General features: G+C 41.3%; 1 long non-coding RNA gene across 1 annotated transcript; it reads right to left on the reverse strand.

Annotated features, from left to right (window-relative positions):
* Positions 1-14,417: 14,417 nt before the first annotated feature.
* On the reverse strand, positions 14,418-21,301 carry LOC122926990. Its single transcript, XR_006387742.1, has 4 exons — positions 21,222-21,301; positions 21,062-21,137; positions 17,017-17,052; positions 14,418-15,137 (listed from the first exon to the last, which is right to left on the reverse strand). It is a non-coding gene; the product is annotated as an uncharacterized LOC122926990 (long non-coding RNA).
* Positions 21,302-23,026: the final 1,725 nt, after the last annotated feature.

Genomic DNA, 23,026 nt, shown 5'->3' on the forward strand with positions numbered 1-23,026 from the left:
AAAACCATAGAGATCTCCATATTAAGTTCTGCCTTTTTCAGTCTTCATTAAACGGTAACTGCACGGGTCCATGGGAAGTGCATAAAAAAGGAGATTATCTCAAGCTAAAACCTTTGCTACCTACTCTTAACAAATGGTAACTGGGAACTACAAGCAGCTAATAATCCCAAATCACCTGCACTCCGTACAGCGGACAGACCTTGAGTAAGAGGTTGGTGCTTGAAGTGACAACATGGATGGCGCCGTGTCAGACACAGTCCACAATAGAAGTCACCAGCACTCGATGATATGTGCAAGAAGTAGAGCACTTTTTATTCAATCGTCACATGCGTCAAACAGCCAACGTTTTGGGGCCACACAGAGTCCCTTCTTCTGGGCCACATAGTGACTGTCAAAGCACAAACCAGCACAAGTGTAGCACTAACCAACCAGCCCGGTTTTGTGTCTTTTGGCTGTGGTGGGGGGCCTTTCAATAAATGGTTAATAACTCGAAAACGAAAGGAGATAGAATGTAGATTTAAATGGTGCAAACCAGCAGAAACGTAGCACTAACCAACCAGCCCAGTTTCGTCTCTTTTGGCTGTGGTGGGGGGCTGGGTGACCTTTTAATAAATGGTTAATAACGTGACAACGAAAGGAGGTAGAATGGAGATTTAAACCAGCAGAAACGTAGCACTAACCATCCAGCAAGTTTCATGTCTTTTTGCTGTTGTAGGGGGGCTGGTGATGTCATCATCTTGAAACAAACAATTGCTATTATCTTTAAAATAAAAGCAGCACAAATGTTAATTTTTGAGGCACAAAACAGCACAAACGTAGCACTAACGAAACACACTGGAGTTTTTGTTTGTGTCGATTGAAGGGGGGCCAGCTTCGCCCAACTCCGGACACCTTCATAGCGGGTGCCGGTTCTTTCTTCGAATTAAGTACCTGGGGGACACCCGCGGACCGTGCACCCATAACAGCAGTGCCGCCCGATATCCATTCTCACCTTCATAGCGGGGGTCATGGCTATGTACCAAGATCCCACAGCCTGCATCTTAGTGAATGGCACCCTTTCCCCAAAGTTCCACATTACGAACGGTACGCGTCAAGGATGCCCTCTCTCACCGTTACTACTTGTACTAGTAATTGAAATGCTCTTGCAGTCTTTTAGGCAAAATACCGATATTCCTGGAATGTTAGTGGGAGCCACAATCCATAAGACCGCTGCCTTTGCAGATGATGTTTTGATACTAATTACTAACCCCAGCAATTGTGGCAATCCTTCAGACATTCCATACACTATCCAATTTCTCGGTGAATCTTTAAAAATCTACGGTTCTAAATGTCTCTCTCCCAGCAACAGAAATGACTGCGTTACAGACACTTACCTCTTTTCAGTGGACTTCGCGCTCAATAACGTTCTTAGGGGTAAAACTCACACCTAAATTTTCACATCTGTTCAGAGAAAATTTCCTCCCACTACCTGAACGGTTAGAAAACCTGATAGGCTCATATACCTTTGTTACATGGGTCGGACGCAGAACGCTAATTTAGTCCATCCTCATGCCCACTGCTAGTGATGAGCAGCAGGGGTCATATTCGAATTTGCGATATTTCGCGAATATTTTTTAGAATATTCGTCGAATATTTGCAAATTCGAATATTCGTTATATTCTACGATTTTTTTACTCGAAAAATCGGCAATGTAATGATTGTGTAATATGCGAATTTTCGCAATACATTTTTATTGTGAATTTTTCAACTTACAACTATTAGACAAAGAAGGATATAGCACTATATTAGCTAAATTGCTCTATATTCGTTAAATTTTTTTCTAATATTTGCTATAACTTCAGTTTTCGGATATTTGTAATATTCTAAAACAAGAATATATAGCAATATAGCGAATATTTGAAAAAAAAACAAATATAGAGCAATTTAGCTAATATAGTGCTATAATCTACTTTGTCTTATAGTTGTAATTTTTTTCTCATCTGAAGTTCAGATTGGAAAAAAATAAAATCTATTAAAAAAAGATTATAGCACTATATTAGCTAAATTGCTCTATATTAGTTTTTTTTTTTCAAATATTCGCAATATTGCTATAACTTTGTTTTTTTTTATATTCGTAATATTCTAAAACAAGAATATATAGCAATATAGCGAATATTCGGGGAAAAAAAACGAATATAGAGCAAATTAGCTAATATAGTGCTATAATCTTTTTTTTTATAGTTTATTTTTTTTTTTATAGTTTATTTTTTTTTTATAGTATATTTTTTTTCCAATCTGAACTTCAGATGAGAAAAAAGTTGCAACTATTAGACAAAGAAGATTATAGCACTATATTAGCTAAATTGCTCTATATTCGTATATAGTTATTGCAATATAGCAAATATTCAGGAAAAAAACAAATATACAGCAATTTAGCTAATATAGTGCTATAATCTTCTTTGTCTAATAGTTGTAATTTTTTTCTAATCTGAAGTACAGGTTGGAAATAAATTACAACTATTCTACATGTCCCTTTTATGTATTACGTTACATTTATGCAAAATCTTCAGACTCCAGCGAGATAATACATAATACATGAGGTGTTTCACCAGAAATTATAACCCACTTCCCTACCCTTTTTCCCTCTAATTCCCCCTTCCTTTTTCCCCTTCCCCCAGAATGCTTCCCCCCCCCCAGTTATAACTGGTTTAAGTTTATTGTCATGCAGTTATGCCTTGCTCCTCTGCATTTCACCAACTTCTGAAACTGTATCTTGGCACGGTATTGTAATTATGCTTTGTAACTGCGTTATACAGACGTGGACAAAATTGTTGGTACCCTTTGGTCAATGAAAGAAAAAGTCACAATGGTCACAGAAATAACTTTAATCTGACAAAAGTAATAATAAATTAAAATTCTATAAATGTTAACCAATGAAAGTCAGACATTGTTTTTCAACCATGCTTCAACAGAATTATGTAAAAAAATAAACTCATGAAACAGGCATGGACAAAAATGATGGTACCCCTAGAAAACACAGAACATAATGTGACCAAAGGGACATGTTAATTCAAGGTGTGTCCACTAATTAGCATCACAGGTGTCTACAACCTTGTAATCAGCCATTGGGCCTATATATATGGCTCCAGGTAATCACTGTGTTGTTTGGTGATATGGTGTGTACCACACTCGACATGGACCAGAGGAAGCAAAGGAAAGAGCTGTCTCAAGAGATCAGAAAGAAAATTATAGACAAGCATGTTAAAGGTAAAGGCTATAAGACCATCTCCAAGCAACTAGATGTTCCTGTGAGTACAGTTGCACATATTATTCATAAGTTTAAGATCCATGGGACTGTAGCCAACCTCCCTGGACGTGGCCGCAGGAGGAAAATTGATGACAAATCTAAGAGACGGATAATCCGAATGGTAACAAAAGAGCCTAGAAAGACTTCTAAAGAGATTCAAGGTGAACTTCATGCTCAAGGAACATCAGTGTCAGATCGCACCATCCGTCGTTGTTTGAGCCAAAGTGGACTACATGGGAGACGACCAAGGAGGACACCATTGTTGAAAACGAATCATAAAAAAGCAAGACTGGAATATGCCAAACTACATGTTGACAAGCCACAAAGCTTCTGGGAGAATGTCCTGTGGACAGATGAGACAAAAATCGAAGTTTTTGCCAAGGCACATCAGCTGTATGTTCACAGACGAAAAAATGAAGCATATCAAGAAAAGAACACTGTCCCTACTGTGAAACATGGAGGAGGCTCTGTTATGTTCTGGGGCTGCTTTGCTGCGTCTGGCACAGGGTGTCTTGAATCTGTGCAGGGTACAATGAAATCTCAAGACTATCAAGGAATTCTAGAGAGAAATGTACTAGCCAGTGTCAGAAAGCTTGGTCTCAGTCGCAGGTCATGGGTCTTGCAACAGGACAATGACCCAAAACACACCGCTAAAAACACCCAAGAATGGCTAAGAGGAAAAAATTGGACTATTCTAAAGTGGCCTTCTATGAGCCCTGACCTCAATCCTATTGAGCATCTTTGGAAGGAGCTGAAACATGCAGTCTGGAAAAGGCACCCTTCAAACCGGACACAACTGGAGCAGTTTGCTCATGAGGAGTGGGCCAAAATACCTGCTGAGAGGTGCAGATGTCTCATTGACAGTTACAGGAAGCGTTTGATTGCAGTGATTGCCTCAAAAGGTTGCGCAACAAAATATTAAGTTAGGGGTACCATCATTTTTGTCCATGCCTGTTTCATGAGTTTATTTTTTTACATAATTCTGTTGAAGCATGGTTGAAAAACAATGTCTGACTTTCATTGGTTAACATTTATAGAATTTTAATTTATTATTACTTTTGTCAGATTAAAGTTATTTCTGTGACCATTGTGACTTTTTCTTTCATTGACCAAAGGGTACCAACAATTTTGTCCACGTCTGTATATTGATAGATTTTCTATAATGCCCAGTGTGACAGCATTTATGTTATTGTGAATTGTTTGTGTAAAAGTGCAATAAAAAATAATTTTACAACAACAACAGTGCATTAGAATACAGGGACTGCACCAGTCCCCGTTGTCGGGATTTGTCGGATTTGAATTTTACTAAATAGGTCGGGATTCGAGTCCACGAATCCCTCGAATCTTGTCGTACCACCTCTAGTAAAAAGTATAAATCTGAAGGTGTCGGCCCTCTACAGAGCAATGAGGGGGAAGTTGCGGAGAGCGATGAGGAGCAAGAAAAGCTATTAAATATTTTTTTCTCCAATGTATTCACTGAGCAAAATAAACTGTCAGATTAAATGCAGAATGTAAAAGTAAATTCCACATTAAGGGTCCATTCACATGTCCGTAATTTGGGTCCGCATTAGTTCCGCAATTTGCGGACCCATTCACTTTCAATGGGGCTGGGACGGATGCAAATCCGCATTTTCGGGATCCGCATCCGCATTTTCGGGATCAGCATCTGTTTTTTCTGGATCTGTTTTTTTTTTTTCTGGATCCACAATTCCGTTCCTGAAAAAAATAGAACATGTCCTATTCTTCAAGGCACTTTCTATTATAGTGTCTGTGATGTGCGGTCCGCAAATTGCGGATCGCACATTACAGGTGTCCATGTTTTGCATGGATGTGTGAATGGACCCTTAAAGTGCCCTGTCTGACCCAGGAAGAAGTACATCAGCAACTTAAAGATTAAAATAGACAAATCGCCAGGAACAGATGGCATACACCCCGTAGCCTAAGTGAATTAAGTAATGTCACAGCCAGACCCTTATTTCTGATATTTGCAGACTCTATACTGACAGGGAGTGTTCCACAGGATTGGCGCATCGCAAATGTGGTGCCAATATTCAAAAAGAGTGCAAAAACAGAGCCCGGAAACTATAGGCCGGTAAGTTTAACATCTGTTGTGGGTAAAGTGTTTGAAGGTTTTCTAAGAGATGCTATCTTGGAGTACCTCAATGAAAACAAGCAAATAACGCCATATCAGCATGGCTTCATGAGGGATCGGTCATGTCAAACTAATTTAATCAGTTTCTATGAGGAGGTAAGTTCTAGACTTGACAGCGGCGAATCAATGAATGTCGTATATCTGGACTTCTCCAAAGCATTTGACACTGTACCACATAAAAGGTTAGTAAATAAAATGAGAATGCTCAGACTGGTAGAAAACGTCTGTATGTGGGTAAGTAACTGGCTCAGTGATAGAAAACAGAGGGTGGTTATTAATGGTACACACTCAGATTGGGTCACTGTCACTAGTGGGGTACCTCAGGGGTCAGTATTGGGCCCTATTCTCTTCAATATATTTATTAATGATCTGGTAGAAGGCTTGCATAGTAAAATACAGTTTTTTGAGGAGGAAAATAAGAAAAATATTTTTAACCAAAAGGTGTGCTTTTGGTGGGTTGTGAACTAATGGAAGCATTCGCCCCATAAGACACAGGGGCATTTCCCCCCCCCCCCCCCCCCACTTTTGGGGGGGAAAAGTGTGTCTTATTGGGCAAAAAATATGGTATACACTAAACTGTGTAAAGTAATTAACACTAAAGAGGACAGTATATACAAACTAAAAAGACAGGATGGCATTAGAACATGTCTAAGCCCGGGCACCACGCCAAGGTTTCTCAAGTAGCCCGGGGCAAAAAAATAAAAATCTTGGCGTGGTGCCCGGGCTTAGACATGTTCTACACCGTAGGACATGTTGACTAATCTCTCAATTTTAAAATCAGTTTGAGGGTTTAGTGAGACTGCAGAGTTCACCTGTCTTTTGCTATTGTTTTGTTATATTGTTATATTGGTTATGACTTCCGCACTTGTTACCATGTGTGAGATGTCTATTGTGGTACTTGTGGTTCGCCACGGGCATCCTCCACAGTATGCATTTTGCTGGGGTTCGCCATTAGCAACGGGCCACAAGTGCAGGATTTGCTCCCCTGTATATATGCACGACTGCATGTGGGTTTGAGCACCTCCTGCTAATGCCACCCTGTCTTTTTAGTTTGTATATATAGATTCCTGGAGGTGTATATGTTTTCCATCTACAGGCCACATTTAGGTGCCATATCAGCCAGCCTTGAGTGGGACTCGCAGACTCCTCCCTCCTCCCATTGCAAAGCTTCTGAAGCGTGATCATCGAACAATCAAGCGTTTCATTCAAAATAGTCAACAGGGTCGCAAGAAGCGCGTGGAAAAACCAAGACACAAAATAACTGCCCATGAACTGAGAAAAGTCAAGCGTGCAGCTGCCAAGATGCCACTTGCCACCAGTTTGGCCATATTTCAGAGCTGCAACATCACTGGAGTGCCCAAAAGCACAAGGTGTGCAATACTCAGAGACATGGCCAAGGTAAGAAAGGCTGAAAGACGACCACCACTGAACAAGACACACAAGCTGAAATGTCAAGACTGGGCCAAGAAATATCTCAAGACTGATTTTTCTAAGGTTTTATGGACTGATGAAATGAGAGTGAGTCTTGATGGGCCAGATGGATGGGCCCGTGGTTGGATTGGTAAAGGGCAGAGAGCTCCAGTCCGACTCAGACGCCAGCAAGGTGGAGTACTGGTTTGGGCTGGTATCATCAAAGATGAGCTTGTGGGGCCTTTTCGGGTTGAGGATGGAGTCAAGCTCAACTCCCAGTCCTACTGCCAGTTTCTGGAAGACACCTTCTTCAAGCAGTGGTACAGGAAGAAGTCTGCAAGGTAAGAAAAACATGATTTTCATGCAGGACAATGCTCCATCACACGCGTCCAAGTACTCCACAACGTGGCTGGCAAGAAAGGGTATAAAAGAAGAAAATCTAATGACATGGCCTCCTTGTTCACCTGATCTGAACCCCATTGAGAACCTGTGGTCCATCATCAAATGTGAGATTTACAAGGAGGGAAAACAGTCCACCTCTCTGAACAGTGTCTGGGAGGCTGTGGTTGCTGCTGCACGCAATGTTGATGGTGAACAGATCAAAACACTGACAGAATCCATGGATGGCAGGCTTTTGAGTGTCCTTGCAAAGAAAGGTGGCTATATTGGTCACTGATTTGTTTTTGTTTTGTTTTTGAAAGTCAGAAATGTATATTTGTGAATGTTGAGATGTTATATTGGTTTCACTGGTAAAAATAAATAATTGAAATGGGTATATATTAGTTTTTTATTAAGTTGCCTAATAATTATGCACAGTAATAGTCTCCTGCACACACAGATATCCTCCTAAAATAGCTAAAACTAAAAACAAACTAAAAACTACTTCCAAAAATATTCAGCTTTGATATTAATGATTTTTTTGGGTTCATTGAGAACATGGTTGTTGTTCAATAACAAAATTAATCCTCAAAAATACAACTTGCCTAATAATTCTGCACTCCCTGTAGAGGTAACTGGAGAGCTGTTTGCGAGTCGGCCTCATGCTCCTGTAATTTGCCCACTGGCTCCTGGTATTGCCCATACGGCTCAGGAAGGAGAGCGTTATTTTTTTTAATTTTTTTCCTGGGCTACTTGAGAAACCTTGGCGTGGGACATGTTGACTAATCTCTCAATTTTAAAATCAGTTTGAGGGTTTAGTGAGACTGCAGAGTGCACCTGTCTTTTGCTATTGTTTTGTTAAAGAGGACAGTATACTACTACAGAGGTATCTGGATAGATTAGAGGCTTGGAAAGATAAGTGGCAGAAAAGGTTTAACACTGACAAATGTAAGGTTATGCACATGGGAAGAAATAATGCAAGTCATCCGTACATACTAACTGGTAAAACACTCGGTAACACCCCTTAAGTGGAGAAAATTGGCTTCTACCTCACATTTTTTTTTCTTTTCCCTTCCTCTGGATCAACTTGCAGGATAACAGGCCGAACTGGATGGACAAATGTCTTTCTTCGGCCTTATGTACTATGTTACTATGTTACTATGTTACATTGAATAAGCTATGAATGAGATAACATGCAGTTTGTGTGACTGGCCACTAGAGGCCCTCAGTCGGGCAGCCCCTAAGAACTAATGGAGTGAGATGTTGACAGTTAATATAAAAAGAAAAGTAATCTTTTAGCTACACAGGATTTGCTTTCTTATTTGAATGGACTGTTAAAAGTAGCTTCTTATTTATTTTGTACCTTTTGTTATTTTGTTGCCGTGTCCTGACTTCCTGGGAAAAACTAGAGGGGCTGGAGAAAGGAAGTGGCAGGAGGACAGAAAGTCGGCAGCTGGAGAGCAATGGATTCAGACGTGTCTGCTAAGTTGCTCACCTGAGGTGTCCTGTGATCGGCCAGAGATCCAAAGCTTCATCCACAGTGAGCAAGAGATGACCGGTAAATATTTGCAGTCTTTGTTTATAATCAGGACAACGTTGGATCATCCATCAAGCAAACCAAGCTACTTTTCAGTCTTGCACTGGAGATCTCAGCCTGGAGCATTTTCCGCTCGGTCAGTGCGCACTTGCAAGTGCGAGTTACAAATTGCCAGGTGGGAGTTCCGGGGAGTCTAGCTGAGGTGGGGTGGGGGGCATTACCGGCATCCGGGATTGATACTGTGGGATTTTTTCTGTGTTTGGCCTCTGCGAGCCACAGTGCCCCTCAGCCTGGATCCCAGGTACACAGACCCCAAATTTGGTGTTGGATTCTAGTGGTTCGGGTTCTCTGTGTTTGGTTAGAAAATCTTGCTGCATTTAGCGGCAATTAGGCAAAATATAAATCCTTAAAGATACAGTACCTAAATTAGGGAATTCCCGGCTGGGGTCCCGCTGTGGGCAAACTTGGGTTGCCAGCAACCCAGAGAGATTGTACAACCACTTCAGTACACCGGAGCGCACCTCACTCCCTGTGGTCCGGCTGGATCACGGTGTACGTTGTATTGCATATAGTCAGTAAAGTTATATTGGTTCACACAGCTCACTGTCCCTGCGTTCATTCTTGTGTGGTTCACTGTATCTCAGCGGACTCCCTTTGTTCCCCTTCTTACATTACCCATATTTTCCTGAGGATAGGTCATCATCCGTATCTGATCAGTGGGGGTCCGAAACCCAGGACCCCCACCAATCAGCTGTTTTGAGAAGGCACCAGCGCTCATGTGAGAACTGCGACCTTCTTGCAGCTCACGAAGCACAGCGCCGTACATTGTATAGTGGCTATGCTTGGTATTGCAGCTCAGCCCCATTCAGTTCAATGGGGCTAAGAACGTTACCAAGTGTAATACACCAAAGTGGTATTACCATTCCTACACCTGGCTACTGTTTCTAATGGGCTAACCATAATGTCATCTGTGCATTTATTCTAGGTCCTTTGCACTGTGCATTTCTATTATTGCTATGTAACTGCTATTTGTTGTATTGCATGTTATATGCCCGTTTCACCAGCAGGTGGCAGCGTATATGGCAGAGAGATCTTTAGATAGAATGGAACTTACCATTTGATCGATTGATATTATGTTTTATGGCCTGTGAGGTGTAATGTTTATTTTTTGTTTTCATGGTGTTCACCTGATGAGGTAGATCATGTTCATTATGGACGCAGCAATACCAAATATGTCTATTTATTATTTTTTTTCTATTTTTAAAAATGTTTCAATAAATTAGGGCGGGTTTGCGTTGGCATTACGGAATTCTGTTATAGGTTCCATTATACAGTAAAAGAGTAGAAACAGAATTTTAAGACGGAGTGCTAAACGGAAGCCTTTAACCCCTTAAGGGGTCATTTTCACCTTAAGGACCAGGCCATTTTTTGCAAATCTGACTAGTGTCACTTTATGTGTGTATAACTTTAAAACGCTTTGACTTATCCAGGCCATTCTGAGATAGTTTTTTCGTCACATATTGTACTTCATGACACTGGTAAAATGGAGTAAAAAAAAATCATTTTTATTTTAAAAAAATGCCAAATTTACCAAAAATTTTGAATAATTATCAAATTTCAAAGTTTCAATTTCTCTACTTCTATAATACATTGTAATACCTCTAAAAATAGTTATTAATTTACATTCCCTATATGTCTACTTCATGTTTGGATCATTTTGGGAATGCCATTTTATTTTTTGGGGATGTTACAAGGCTTAGATGTTTAGAAGCAAATCTTTTTCCCAAAACCCACTTTTTAAGAACCAGTTCAGGTCTGAAGTCACTTTGTGAGGCTTACATAATAGAAACCACCCATTTTAGAAACTACACCCCTCAATGTATTCAAAACTGATTTTGAAAACTTTGTTAAGCCTTTAGGTGTTCACAAGAGTTATTGGCAAATGGAGATGAAATTTCAGAATTTCAATTTTTGGGCAAATTTTCCATTTGAATCAATTTTTTCAAGTAAAAATGCAAGGGTTAACAGCCAAACAAAACTCAATATTTATTGCTCTGATTCTGTAGTTTTATAGAAACACCCTATATGTGGTTGTTAAATATTGTACGGGCACATGGCAGGGCGCAGAAGGAAAGGAACGCTATATGGTTTTTGGAAGGCAGATTTTGCTGGACTGGTTTATTTACACCATGTCCCATTTGAAGCCCCCCTGATGCACCCCTAGAGTAGAAACTCCAAAAAAGTGACCCCATTTGGAAACTACGGGATAAGGTGATACGGTTTTGTTGGGAATATTTTTAGAGTATATATGATTTTTGGTTGCTCTATATTACATTTTTGTGAGGCAAGGTTACAAAAAATAGAAATTATGAAATGTCATCTCCATTTGCCATAAACTCTTGAGAAACACCTAAAGGGTTAAAGGGGTTCTGCACTTTCATTTAACTGATGATCTATCCTCTGGATAGATCATCAGCTTCTGATCTGCGGGGGTCCGACACCCGGGTCCCCCGCCGATCAGCTGTTTGAGAAGGAAGCGCCGCTCCAGCAGCGCCGCGGCCTTCTCACTGTTTACCGCCAGGCCGCCTGCCCGCCCGACCAAATATGTGGTGTTTATATAAACTACAGAATCAGGGCAATAAATATTGAGTTTTGTTTGGCTGTTAACCCTTGCATTGTTACTTGAAAAAATTGATTAAAATGAAAAATTTGACTGTTTTGGCACCATTTTTTTTTTTTGGACTGTGTTCATTTGAGGGGTTAGGTCATAGGGTATTTTTATAGAACAGATTCTTATGGATGCGGCAATACCTAATATGTCAACTTTTTTAAAATGTTTTTAGGTTTTACACTATAATATCTTTTTTTAAACAAAAAAAAACATTTTAGTATCTACATAGTCTGAGTTATTTTTAGTCGATTATCTTAGGTAGGGGCTCATCTTTTGCAGGATGAGAGGACGGTTTTATTGGCACTATTTTGGGGTGCATATGACTTTTTGATCGCTTGCTATTACACTTTTTGTGACTGTGTTTATCTGAGGGGTTAGGTTATGGGGTAGTTTTTTAGAGCAGATTCTTACGGACACACCAATATCTAAGGCTACTTTCACACTAGCGTTCGGGCGGATCCGTTCTGAACGGATCCGTTCTGAACGGATCCGCTCATAATAATGCAGACGGAGGCTCTGTTCAGAACGGATCCATCTGCATTAAAATGGCAAAAAAAAAGCTAAGTGTGAAAATAGCCTCGGACGGATCCGTCCAGACTTTCAATGTAAAGTCAATGGGGGACGGATCCGCTTGAAGATTGAGCCACATTGTGGCATCTTCAAACGGATCCGTCCCCATTGACTTACATTGTAAGTCTGGACGGATCCGCACGGATCCGCACGCCTCCGCACGGCCAGGCGTTCAGCTGTCCGCCTGTCCGTGCGGAGGCGAGCGGAGCGGAGGCTAAACGCCGCCAGACTGATGCAGTCTGAGCGGATCCGCTCCATTCAGACTGCATCAGTGCTGGATGGCTGCGTTTGGGTCGGCTCGTGAGCCCCTTCAAACGGAGCTCACGAGCGGACACCCGAACGCTAGTGTGAAAGTAGCCTAATATGTACACTTTTTTTATTTATTTTAGTTTTACAAAATAATATCATTATTTTTTTTTAACAATTTTTGTTTGTGTCTCAAGTCTGAGAACCATAGTATTTTTTTTATTTTATTTTATTTTTTTCTTGGTGATTGTCAGTGGCTAAAAAGAATTAAAATTTGGGAAGGGGATTATAAATTAAGTACTCCATGGAAGTGTGGTACTCCCTAAAGCAACAGTCAATGCAGAGGCCCGGATGATCGGGGCACGTGTCACACTAAGTGGTGGTGTCCTTCCGTATCCCCCTCCTGTGACACACTCTGCACTTGTTTTGGGACCGTCCCTTCTTTCCAGTATGGGGGACCACACCTGGAAAGTGCTGGCCAGGAACGATCCAGGCACCTCCAGTTCCCGAGGTACTCCAGCCTGCTCTTTCCCGGTCAGAAAAGATCAGGGCCTTGAGGACTGCCTCATAGAACTGGAGGAATTTCCCTGTGTTGCCAGCGCTCCGGGACAGCACAATAGAGTTGTACATGGCAACCTGTACCAAGAAGACCGCAACTTTTTTGTACCATGCCCAGGTTTTGTGCATGGCGTTATATGGCTTGAGGGCTTAATCAGAGAGATTGACTCCTCCCATATACCGATTGTAGTCGACTGAGTGTGCTGTGGACCCCAGAAACGCGATCAGGGTAACGCAAAAATAAAACTTTTTTAGTTTTTTCCCCCTAAACTTACCCTGAGTCTCCCTGCCTAATCTAAGCTCTCCCTAACCTGTCCCTAGGTACCTGTTTAGTGCCAGATGGCACTATGGTGGCTCAGTGGGGGTGCTGGGCTCAGGAGCTGGACGACGCGCTGCTCTCTCTCTTACTCCAGGAAGTAGTGTGGAGGAGGAGAGCAAGGGGAAGTTAACCCCCGTCCGCCTGTCCAGCCAATAGGAAGCGATCCTGAGAGGTGATGTCACCATCACCTCTCAGGATCTAAGGATGGTGATTAGTGGTGTATTAAAACACCACTGATCACCATCCTATTCCGGGTTATCGGGTCACCAGAGACCCGAATAACCCGGAAACGCAGCAAACTGCAGGTCTGCATTGACCTGCGGTTTGCTGCGATCGCCGATACGGGGGGTCACAGGCATTGTCACCCCCCTCGGCATTGTCACAGAGTGCCTGCTGAATGATTTCAGCAGGCACTCTGTTCCGATCACCGCACGTCGGTGATCGGAAATACACAGAGCATACAGGTACGCCCTGTGTCCTTAAAGACTCGGACTGTGTCCTTAAGAGGTTAAGAGTCTTTCCATTTTGCTCCATCCTAATACATGTCTATGGGGACAAATATCGGTTCCGTTTGTTTCCGTTATACATGACAGGAAAAAAAAGTCCTGTTGACAGAACTATTTTTTCCGTCATGTATAACGGAACAAAACCGAACCGTTATTTGTGCCCAAAGACATGTATTAGGACAAAGGAAAACAGAATGCCTCTTAAAGGCTTCCATCTTGCATTCTGTCCTTAAATTCTATTATATTCCGTTATAACTGTTATAATAGAACCCTCTAACGGAATGTATAACGCTGGTGAAAACCCACCCTAAATAGGGGAATTTTTTTTGATTTGATTCTTTTACATGTGAAGGTTTTTATTTTTTATGTTACACTCCCCCCCCCCCCCATAAGGTCATTCAAGACCCCCCAGAGAGGCTGTACAGCAGTATATAACGCCGTAGAGCCTCAGTGCAGCTCCTGCAGTCTCCAGCTGGGACAGGACATCACAGCGCTCGCTCAGCCATCTAGAAGGCAGGGACACCCAGGAACGGTCCCTGCCTTCTCTACGGGGCGCACCCTGCTGACAGCGCGCCCCCAGCACCGCAGCTGCACGATTAGCGCCCAGCTGCGATCTCTGACTGGACCTTCCAGGTCTTTAACCATTCAGTGGTTAGAGACCTGATATCTGCTGCACATGTAGAGCAGAATTCGAGAAGAGGTTAAGCAACATCTCTCATTTATGGAAATACTGTGAAACGAGAAATTCTCTTTCAATATCGGTTAGAAATGACATCCGGCTTCATTCCTTAAAGGTGACTTTTATTGTAACATTGTATCAGGAAAGATGAGCTATAGCGGCATTATTGCGCACACTTACTGGGATCTAATGCATCCAGTTATTGCGTTTACAGAAGCAAAGCAGCGATACGATGGAGGATGAGCCTTCAGGAATCCAGCAGAGCTCAACCTGCTAACTGCTGATGATACTATGATGTGGATCTTCCATAGAACTACAGGAACATTTACAGTATCACAGTGGATGGAAGAAATAGCAGCTTAGTAGCACGTTCAGCTCTGCTTCATCTGCTATACACATTTAAACATATATAATTCCATTGATTCTCAGAGCCTAATACTGGCTGCAGAATAGTGGGGTTGAGTTAATTTTTTTTACAATCTGTTAGCTTTATACACTTTTTTCCCGATTGAAAATAATTCTTATCACAGACACATCCTGGAACACACATTTTTATACAGGCTCGGACTATTGGTTCTTCACATGTTGGTTGGCAATTGTATTCGCAGGGGTCATAGTGCTGGTTGGGACCACAGGTGCAGTCTTCTTTTTTGACGCACTTTACAGTTTTCCCAGAAGTCCCGACCTGAGCCAGGAATTCGTCGTGACATTTACAGGATTGAATTGGCTTCCCAGGGCAAACATCTGGAGGAGGATAATAGAAGTTGGCGCAGGTCTTTGCACACGGTGAAACGGCTCCAGGAGAGCTGTTCGGAGGACACAAAACTGGACGAGAGGGAAATGAACTGGGAGTTAACTGGTTTTATCTTACCATGAGCTTATAGACAAAACAATTTAAAAGAAAAATGGAATAATAATAATAATGATAATCATTATAAGAGAAAAATAATTCTAATAATATAATAATAATAAGAAGAAGTAAAAGCAGAAGATGAAGTATATAATAAGAATGATAATAATAAGATGACATAGTAATAATATCTAATAATAAAAATAATATGTAGAAATTAAGAAGAATACCAAAAATAATGATTATATCAACAACCAATCAGATGAGCGAATCACTTTTAATCGAACCAAATTCATTTTGAAGTTTGTAAAATTCTAATGACAAAGTTGAAGTTTGAAACAAATCACGTGGAGCAGCGCTCGCAATTTCTCATTTTAAATTCAGTACATCTGTGAGGGGAAAACGGCAGGGAAGATGAAGACTGAGGATCACATGACCCTGGGCAGGACCACCGCTTGCCAATAATGCCTTACAGCCAATCAGGAGGGAGGATATTGACTGCTCTATGTAAGGTCCAAAGGAGAGACCCCACTCTGATCTCAGCCGCTGATGTCATGTCTGTCATAGACACAGCACTTACAGTAGACACACAAGATAGACAGTTAACGGTCTTAATTATGCGGAGACCATTATCAAGCAGATTATCGGAAGTGAACTTGCTCATTCCCGATAATCAACCATTGTAAAGGTGGTGCCGATCACCCCATGAAAGAACAAAAACTTGTCCATTGCCTGAAATCTGTATTTAAGTCATCCTGGTCAGTGCTGTGTAACCCTAGATCTGCTGCCCAGAAACAATGAATTTCATGGGGTTGAGCGATGGCAGAAGTGATCACCTCTCCTCATACAGTGGAGGTGATTGCTGCATGTTAAATGTAGCTCTCACCTCTTCTGAGGAGCAGTTATTGGAAAGGAAATGTTCCTTCTCGATAATTGCTCTCTAAGTTGGTGACTGTAAATGGGCCATAACAGTGACAATGTTAGGGACCGGGAAGATAGTTTTAGTTATGTAGATTTAATTACTGGATAGGTTTTAGCTCTAGGGACAGGACAGGGTGAGTTAGTTTATTGTGTGCATTTCAGGGTTTGTGCTGTTCACATATAGTTTGGAAAGTGCTTTTTTTTGTGCAGGAGCCAAACCTTTTTTTCTTAGTTCGATGGGGCTAAGAACGATACCAAGTTTAATACCCCAGAGTGGTATTGCCATTCCTACACCCGGCTACTGTCTCTAATGGGCTAACCACAATGTCATCTGTGCATTTATTCTAGGTCCTTTGCACTGTGCATTTCTATTATTGCTATGTAACTGTTATTTGTTGTATTGCATGTTATATGCCTGGTTCACCAGCAGGTGGCAGCGTATATGGCAGAGAGATCTGTAGATAGAATGGAGCTTACCATTCCGACAATCTCATAGATTGATTTTATGTTTTATGGGATGTGAAACATAGAATGTGCCGGCAAATAATGACCATTTGGCCCATCTAGTCTGCCCAGTGAGGTGTAACGTAATTTTTTTTCCCTATGGCATTCACCAAAAAAAGGGCTTTAAAAAATACAAATCTGATGGGACAGCTGTAGCGTTTGAAGATTACAAAGGGCTTAATAAAATCTGTAAAAAGGAGATAACATGATGTCTTGTTCAGCCTCGAGAGTCCTGTCAGAGAGGTTATTCAGCAAGGCCGTCGGCATTGTCATACCCCAGAAGATAAAAAAAAAATTCCCCTCATGTCCAAAACATTGCATTTGTGAAAAATGAATGAGGCGTGGACCTGTCAGCATATTATTCTTAAATTTTCCTACATTTTTCTTTTAAATTCACATACTTAACGATATATGTCCTGTTCTACTTACTTGGCTTGCTGTCACTGTGCACCTCCCACAGCAAGACTATGGAAACAGAATAATACAAATGTTACAAAGTTTGCAATGTTTCTATTGACTTTTTTCTATTTGCTACATGAGCTGGAACCGAATGGGAAAGGGTTCTGGGCTCTGGTACTGACAGACTGAGACATGTAAAGGGAACCAGTCAGAGAGCAGACATTTCAAACAATAATGACATATTTGTTAATCGGCTCAGCTCCTCCTGCTGGATGCCATGCTGCGGGCAGACTGTACTGCATCCTTGATGTGATAGGTTCCCTTAAGATTAAAGAAAGTTCTATCACCTGCTCACAAACATGTTTATCAGAAGGTAGGTGTTGTAGAAATATTAATAGTTGTAAACCCCCTTTCCTTCAGCCGCAGTCAGAGGCAGACACAGGTGTTACCATCTTGCTTGAATTCTTCTGAGCACTCCTCTCCTCCCTGCCCAGTCTGTTTCCTTTATTTACTCACAAAAGGTGTAAAAGGGGCTGGCCCAGGACAAGGACACAGGAAGTAATGACATACAGGAAGTGATGCCTTGTCAAAGGACAGGGAGGGGCAATCAATGTGGCTGGACAGACAATGCACACACCGCATCCCTGTATAAGGAAAGGATGAGTCGTGTTCATTGTCTGACCAGCCAGGTGGCCGCCCACCCCCCATCACTGTCAGCATGGATCCCATTCAATACTGCTCAAAAGTGACCAGTATCTAATGAAGATCATTCTACTGGTTCTTATAGGTTTGAGATTATCTGCGAGACATTGCTACGGCTATTGTCAGTATACGGTACGAGTATACTGACAAGGCAGATATGCATGCCTTAAAAGCAGATATGTATCCAGAAAGGGATAGCGAAGACGCAGCAGAGGTATAATATGTATCTCTCGTTATGCAGACTTCACTTCTCTAATGTGTATAGACATTTGAAGGGAAGAAGCCCAGTGCATTGCACTTAGTGCTCACAAACCGGCAAACACCCCCCTACACACTGAGAACAAGTCTCCAAGCCCATGAGAAGGTTTTCATACTGACGGTTTTACCACTGGTCCCGATTCAACCCAAATACCCTCTGCTAGAGCGTTCTTTGGCTAAATCCGACACAGGGAGACAGATGACAATCTTTAAAAACACACACACATCCTAAGATAAAATGTCCACATAATAAAATTTCCACAACATAGGTAACCCCAAAATAAAAAGCACAGCCGATCAATGGCGGTGTCTCACATAAACCTTCATAAAGAGCAGATTTGTGGCCATTTCTTTGCCAGGAACATACACAGTAAACCCCCATAGGCACCCACACAATATGACACACTTGATTACAAAAACAAATACAAAAAAAAAATAAAGTAAAACATCTCTTAAACGCAAGTGTCATCCAAAAATGAAATATTATTTAAAATTGTTTTTTTTATTATAACCATTATGTTTTTTTTAAGGTGACCATTTATTTTAAGTGTTCTGAAATTTCTCTGCACTGGTCATCGGAGCACATACAATAGCTTGTCACTTTTCAGCTTTGTTTTATAGACTGGCAACTTCTTCCCCCTTTCAGGTCCTATATACACAGAGGTTGAGCCCTCAGAATCATTTCCTCTGCTGATCTTTCTTGCTGTCTTACATTTATACAATTTTCTACGCCTAAACCAGTGCCCTTCCCCGCCCATGCCATGCCCCCTTTTTTAGACCTGGCATGTGGGAGGAAGGGGAAGGGCCGACAAAACCATCTCATTCATCATTTTTTACGCCTGGTTTAGGCATAGAAAATTATCTAAATGTAAGACATCACGGAAGCCCGCCAGAGGAAATGATTCTGAGGGCTCACCCTCTGTGTATATAGAACCTTAAAGGGGTTGTCCGGTTTATTCATATTGGTGACCTATCCTCAGGATACCGTAGGTCATCAAAATCATATCGTCGGGGAGCCAACTGCCCGCACCCCCGCTGATCAGCTTGTTAAGGGTCCATTCACACGTCTTCAGTGTTTTGCAGATCCACAAAACACCAGGCCGGCACCCCGGTAGAAATGACTATTCTTGACCGCAGCTGCATCAAGAATAGGACATGTTTTATTTTTTGAGCGGAGCCGCTGACCGGAAAGGCGGATGCGGACAGCACACTGTGTGCTGTCCGCATCTTTTCCGTCCCCATTGAAAATGAATGGAATGGATCCAGACCCAAAGTGCGGACGTCTGAATTGAGTCTTAAAAGAAGGCTTCACACCATGCCAGCATAACCTTCCCTTAATTATTTACCTCCTCATCTTCGCACCCACAGTGGTGATCAGTGTAATTAGAAGTAAGCCATCCCATTCACTTCTATGGGTCAACTTGTTCCTATTAAAGTGTATAGGAAGGAGCCGTCCCATTGAAGGTGTAATCACACTGATCACCGTTGCGGTTGCAATGGTGAGCAGGTAAACAATGAAGGGAAGGCTGCGCTGGTACAGTTTGCTGCCATCCCTTCAAACGGCTGATTAGCGGGAGTGCCTGCAGTTGACTCCCCGCCGATCTGATATTGATGACCTATACTGAGGATAGGTCACCGATATGAATAAACTGGACAACCACTTTAAAGTTTTATTAGGGGTCCATTATTTTCAGAGCTTGGACCCACCAGAACTTGGACCCACCTATGGTACTCTAGTGGGCGAGTCCGACCCTGGAGCTAGTGACGCTTGCTGGTGACGTTCTGCTTTGTCATAGGAAAACAACTACGGAAATCACAACAGTGCTGGATCTGGCGCATCTGGACATGTAGGCCTTATTCAGATTCTTACTATGGGGCCCAATGATTTTTATGTATACCCCTGATTAAGCCTGTGGGCCAGTACAGTTATCTATTTTTTATTGGAAAGTAGGGTTAGCACAGTCATCCTATTATTATAGGGTGGGATTGGCACATTCATGGGTTATCATTATCAGGGTGAGGTTATCATGGTCATCCCATTATCATTAGAGGGCTGGGTCACCTGAGAAATCTCATCATTAAAGGACAGAGCCAGGACACTCATCTTAATATCAACAGAGGATAGGGTTAGCAAAACTATCTTATTACCATTAGCGTTATAGATGAGAACATTTCTGTCAATTTATTTTAGGTCTGACTTTACTGAATCAACCATCTAATTCAATTTGTACTCAAATCTCCCAGAAAAATTTGTAGCTCATATTGAATCACTTATAGAATTAAAATTCTTTCTGGATTTCAGTTCGAATTTAAGGATGAGCAAATATTTTAAAATTAGTTTCATTCCAACTCATCCAGAATCGAAAGTACTTTTAAAGGTATGGAAATGAGATAGAGAGAGAGATTCTCCTTATGGAAAGTATCTAGCTGGTGTGAGGAGTTGTACAGGCTAAGTATTGCCTCTCTGGGTTTCTGGGAAAATGATAATTAGCTTTCCTTTTAAAAGGAAAACTCAGGATTTCATCTTTTAAACAGGCCTTGAAGCAAAACTTGGATCTCATCTGGACACAACTGTTACAGGGTGGTTGCCCCTCATCAGTGCAGAGCAGATAGATCTAGCCTAGCTAGGTGAGAGGTCTTGGTCTGGGAGGACGGGGGGACTAGTAGGTGTGAGAACTCTTATAGGCCAGGCAATCTTTCTTTGGGTTTTTGGGAAAATAAATAAGCAAATCAGAATCGGAATTTTCGAAAATATTGGGTCGAATTTAGATTCTAAGAAATTGATTCACTCATCTCTAGTCAAATTCTGATTCTGTTGAATTAATCTTGTCTCAACTGATAGTCTTTACAGGGAAAGGGGTCTGTATTACACCTTTAATATTTCTTGAGAATGTGCATGGACACATTACTCTCTATGAGCTCTCATTCTTTATAGTAGCCATAAAGCACACACATCCTTCATTGTGTCTTCAATTTGGCTTCCCTTATAAATAATTGTGAAAATTTTAAAATAAATGACTACAGCATTTGCAAGCAGACCATTCCCATTATTTGCCTTCTACAGAATCTAAACAATGAAAATAAAATCACATGCATGAGAGTTTGAAATACATACGTGAGAGCAAGAAGACAGCAGATAATTTGAAGAAGCCCATGTCTCTTCTGATGAAAGCTGAAGATACCACAAGTCACTGATAACAGAAGACACAGAAACAACATTAAAATAATGCAGACCAATGGTAAAGTAAGTAAAGAACATGTGTCTTCTACTTTACCTGTTCAGGCTCTGGGAAAAGCTCCTGTGATGACTGCTTGACTAAACCTAACTCCTGGAGCCACATTTATAAGAGCCAGGTTGGGCGGATACACATACGTATATTCACCTATGTAATTTAATTTTGTTATATCTGCATATTGCTTAACATGTTGCTGAGTTTCACAACCTGTATGATAATTACTATCCTTAATAAATGTCAGGGAGTGACATCTCATCAAAGAGCACTGCTGCCTCTGAAGATTACAGGGATGTCTGGTTTAGAAAAATTATCAAATATCCTTTATTGCATTTTGAGTAAATAACATTTACGCTGAGGACCCTCATCTATTAGACAACACAAAGAACAGCGACATGGTCATTGGAGGACCAGACATGTCATGCCTGAAGCTCTTTGGAGGACCAGACACGTCATTGTGCATTGTATCGAACAGACCTTTGACTTCAAACACAACCGTGTAATGCTTCATTTCTCCTTTCGGGGTGGTGTTTGGCGAGAAATTTAATTGCTTACCTCAAATTACTATTAATCACAGGGAATTCTAGCTGCAGAATATTTGGGTATCAGTTAGGAGACCTTGCTAAGAAAAGAGGGCTTGTCCAAGCCAGACAACCCTCTAAGGGGTTATGCTCTTCCAGTTTTTACATGCATTCCTCAGCGACAGTGTGATTTATGCATCATTGTGGTCCAGGGCATTGCTGTTCTGGGTCCTGACTTTATATCCAGGCCAGCAGAATGTGATTTAGAAAATTATTGAAATTATCATGATTAGTAAGTGGTGTTCAGCAGGGGTGTACAGATCTCATAGGGCCCCTTAGTAAAATAAGTACGCCCCCCAATGTAATTTCTAAAATATCTTGCAATAAAAAAATTGTCCTCCATGTAGCTAATTTTATTGGAGTTCTGTGTTAGAAACAGTGGTACATGTGCTTCATAAATATGGTAGTTATTCTGTACACTGTGTGGAATCACTGCATCAACCAAAGAGTTTGTGCTAAGCCTAAGGGCACTCTCCCCGCAGTCCTCTGGTGTTCACAATTGAACCCCCTATATACAGACTTTGCTGTAGGGGAGACATCAGGCTCTTACCTCTTGGAGTTGTCCCGGTGTGGTTGACAGCATACTCATGGAGGTCAGAGACACAGCAGCGGGCACCAAAGGATCAGACAAAACTTGTAGTCAAAAACAGGCCGAGGTCATGGCAGGGAGAGTTTGTGTGAATTTGGGAAATATAAACATCTACAACAACCTCATAATCTTCAAATAACACCCATAGATCATAGACCATCGATTGCACCACAAAAATAGATCAATGGGACTAATAATAAAATATATAGAAATCTTTATTAATCAAAATTCATAATATTGATCAGACATTGGAAAGAAGGACGACACAATGGCAATTTGATACAGAAAAATACATGGGGCACATTACCAGACAATGTCCATCAGAATCATTATTGTAACATCAATGTGGCTCTAAGAATACACTGTGCTGAGGGAATATCTCTCAATAAAGGCCTACTATGATATTAATGGGCAGTGCAACAGAACAACAATATGAAAGGCTGCCAAGATTATACATCGATAATAAGCAGGTGTGCCTTGAAAGAGCAAAAATACAAGCAATTAAATAAGTAATAGCACCTATATACATATCAGGTGTATTAAACTAGATATAATATTAATTGGCACACATGTTTATCAGTCCTAATCCGCAACCTATATGCAATTCATATCTTTATACACTCACCTAAAGAATTATTAGGAACACCATACTAATACGGTGTTGGACCCCCTTTTGC

This window comes from Bufo gargarizans, chromosome 2, assembly GCF_014858855.1.
Source record: "Bufo gargarizans isolate SCDJY-AF-19 chromosome 2, ASM1485885v1, whole genome shotgun sequence".
NCBI classification, from domain to species: Eukaryota; Metazoa; Chordata; class Amphibia; order Anura; family Bufonidae; genus Bufo; species Bufo gargarizans.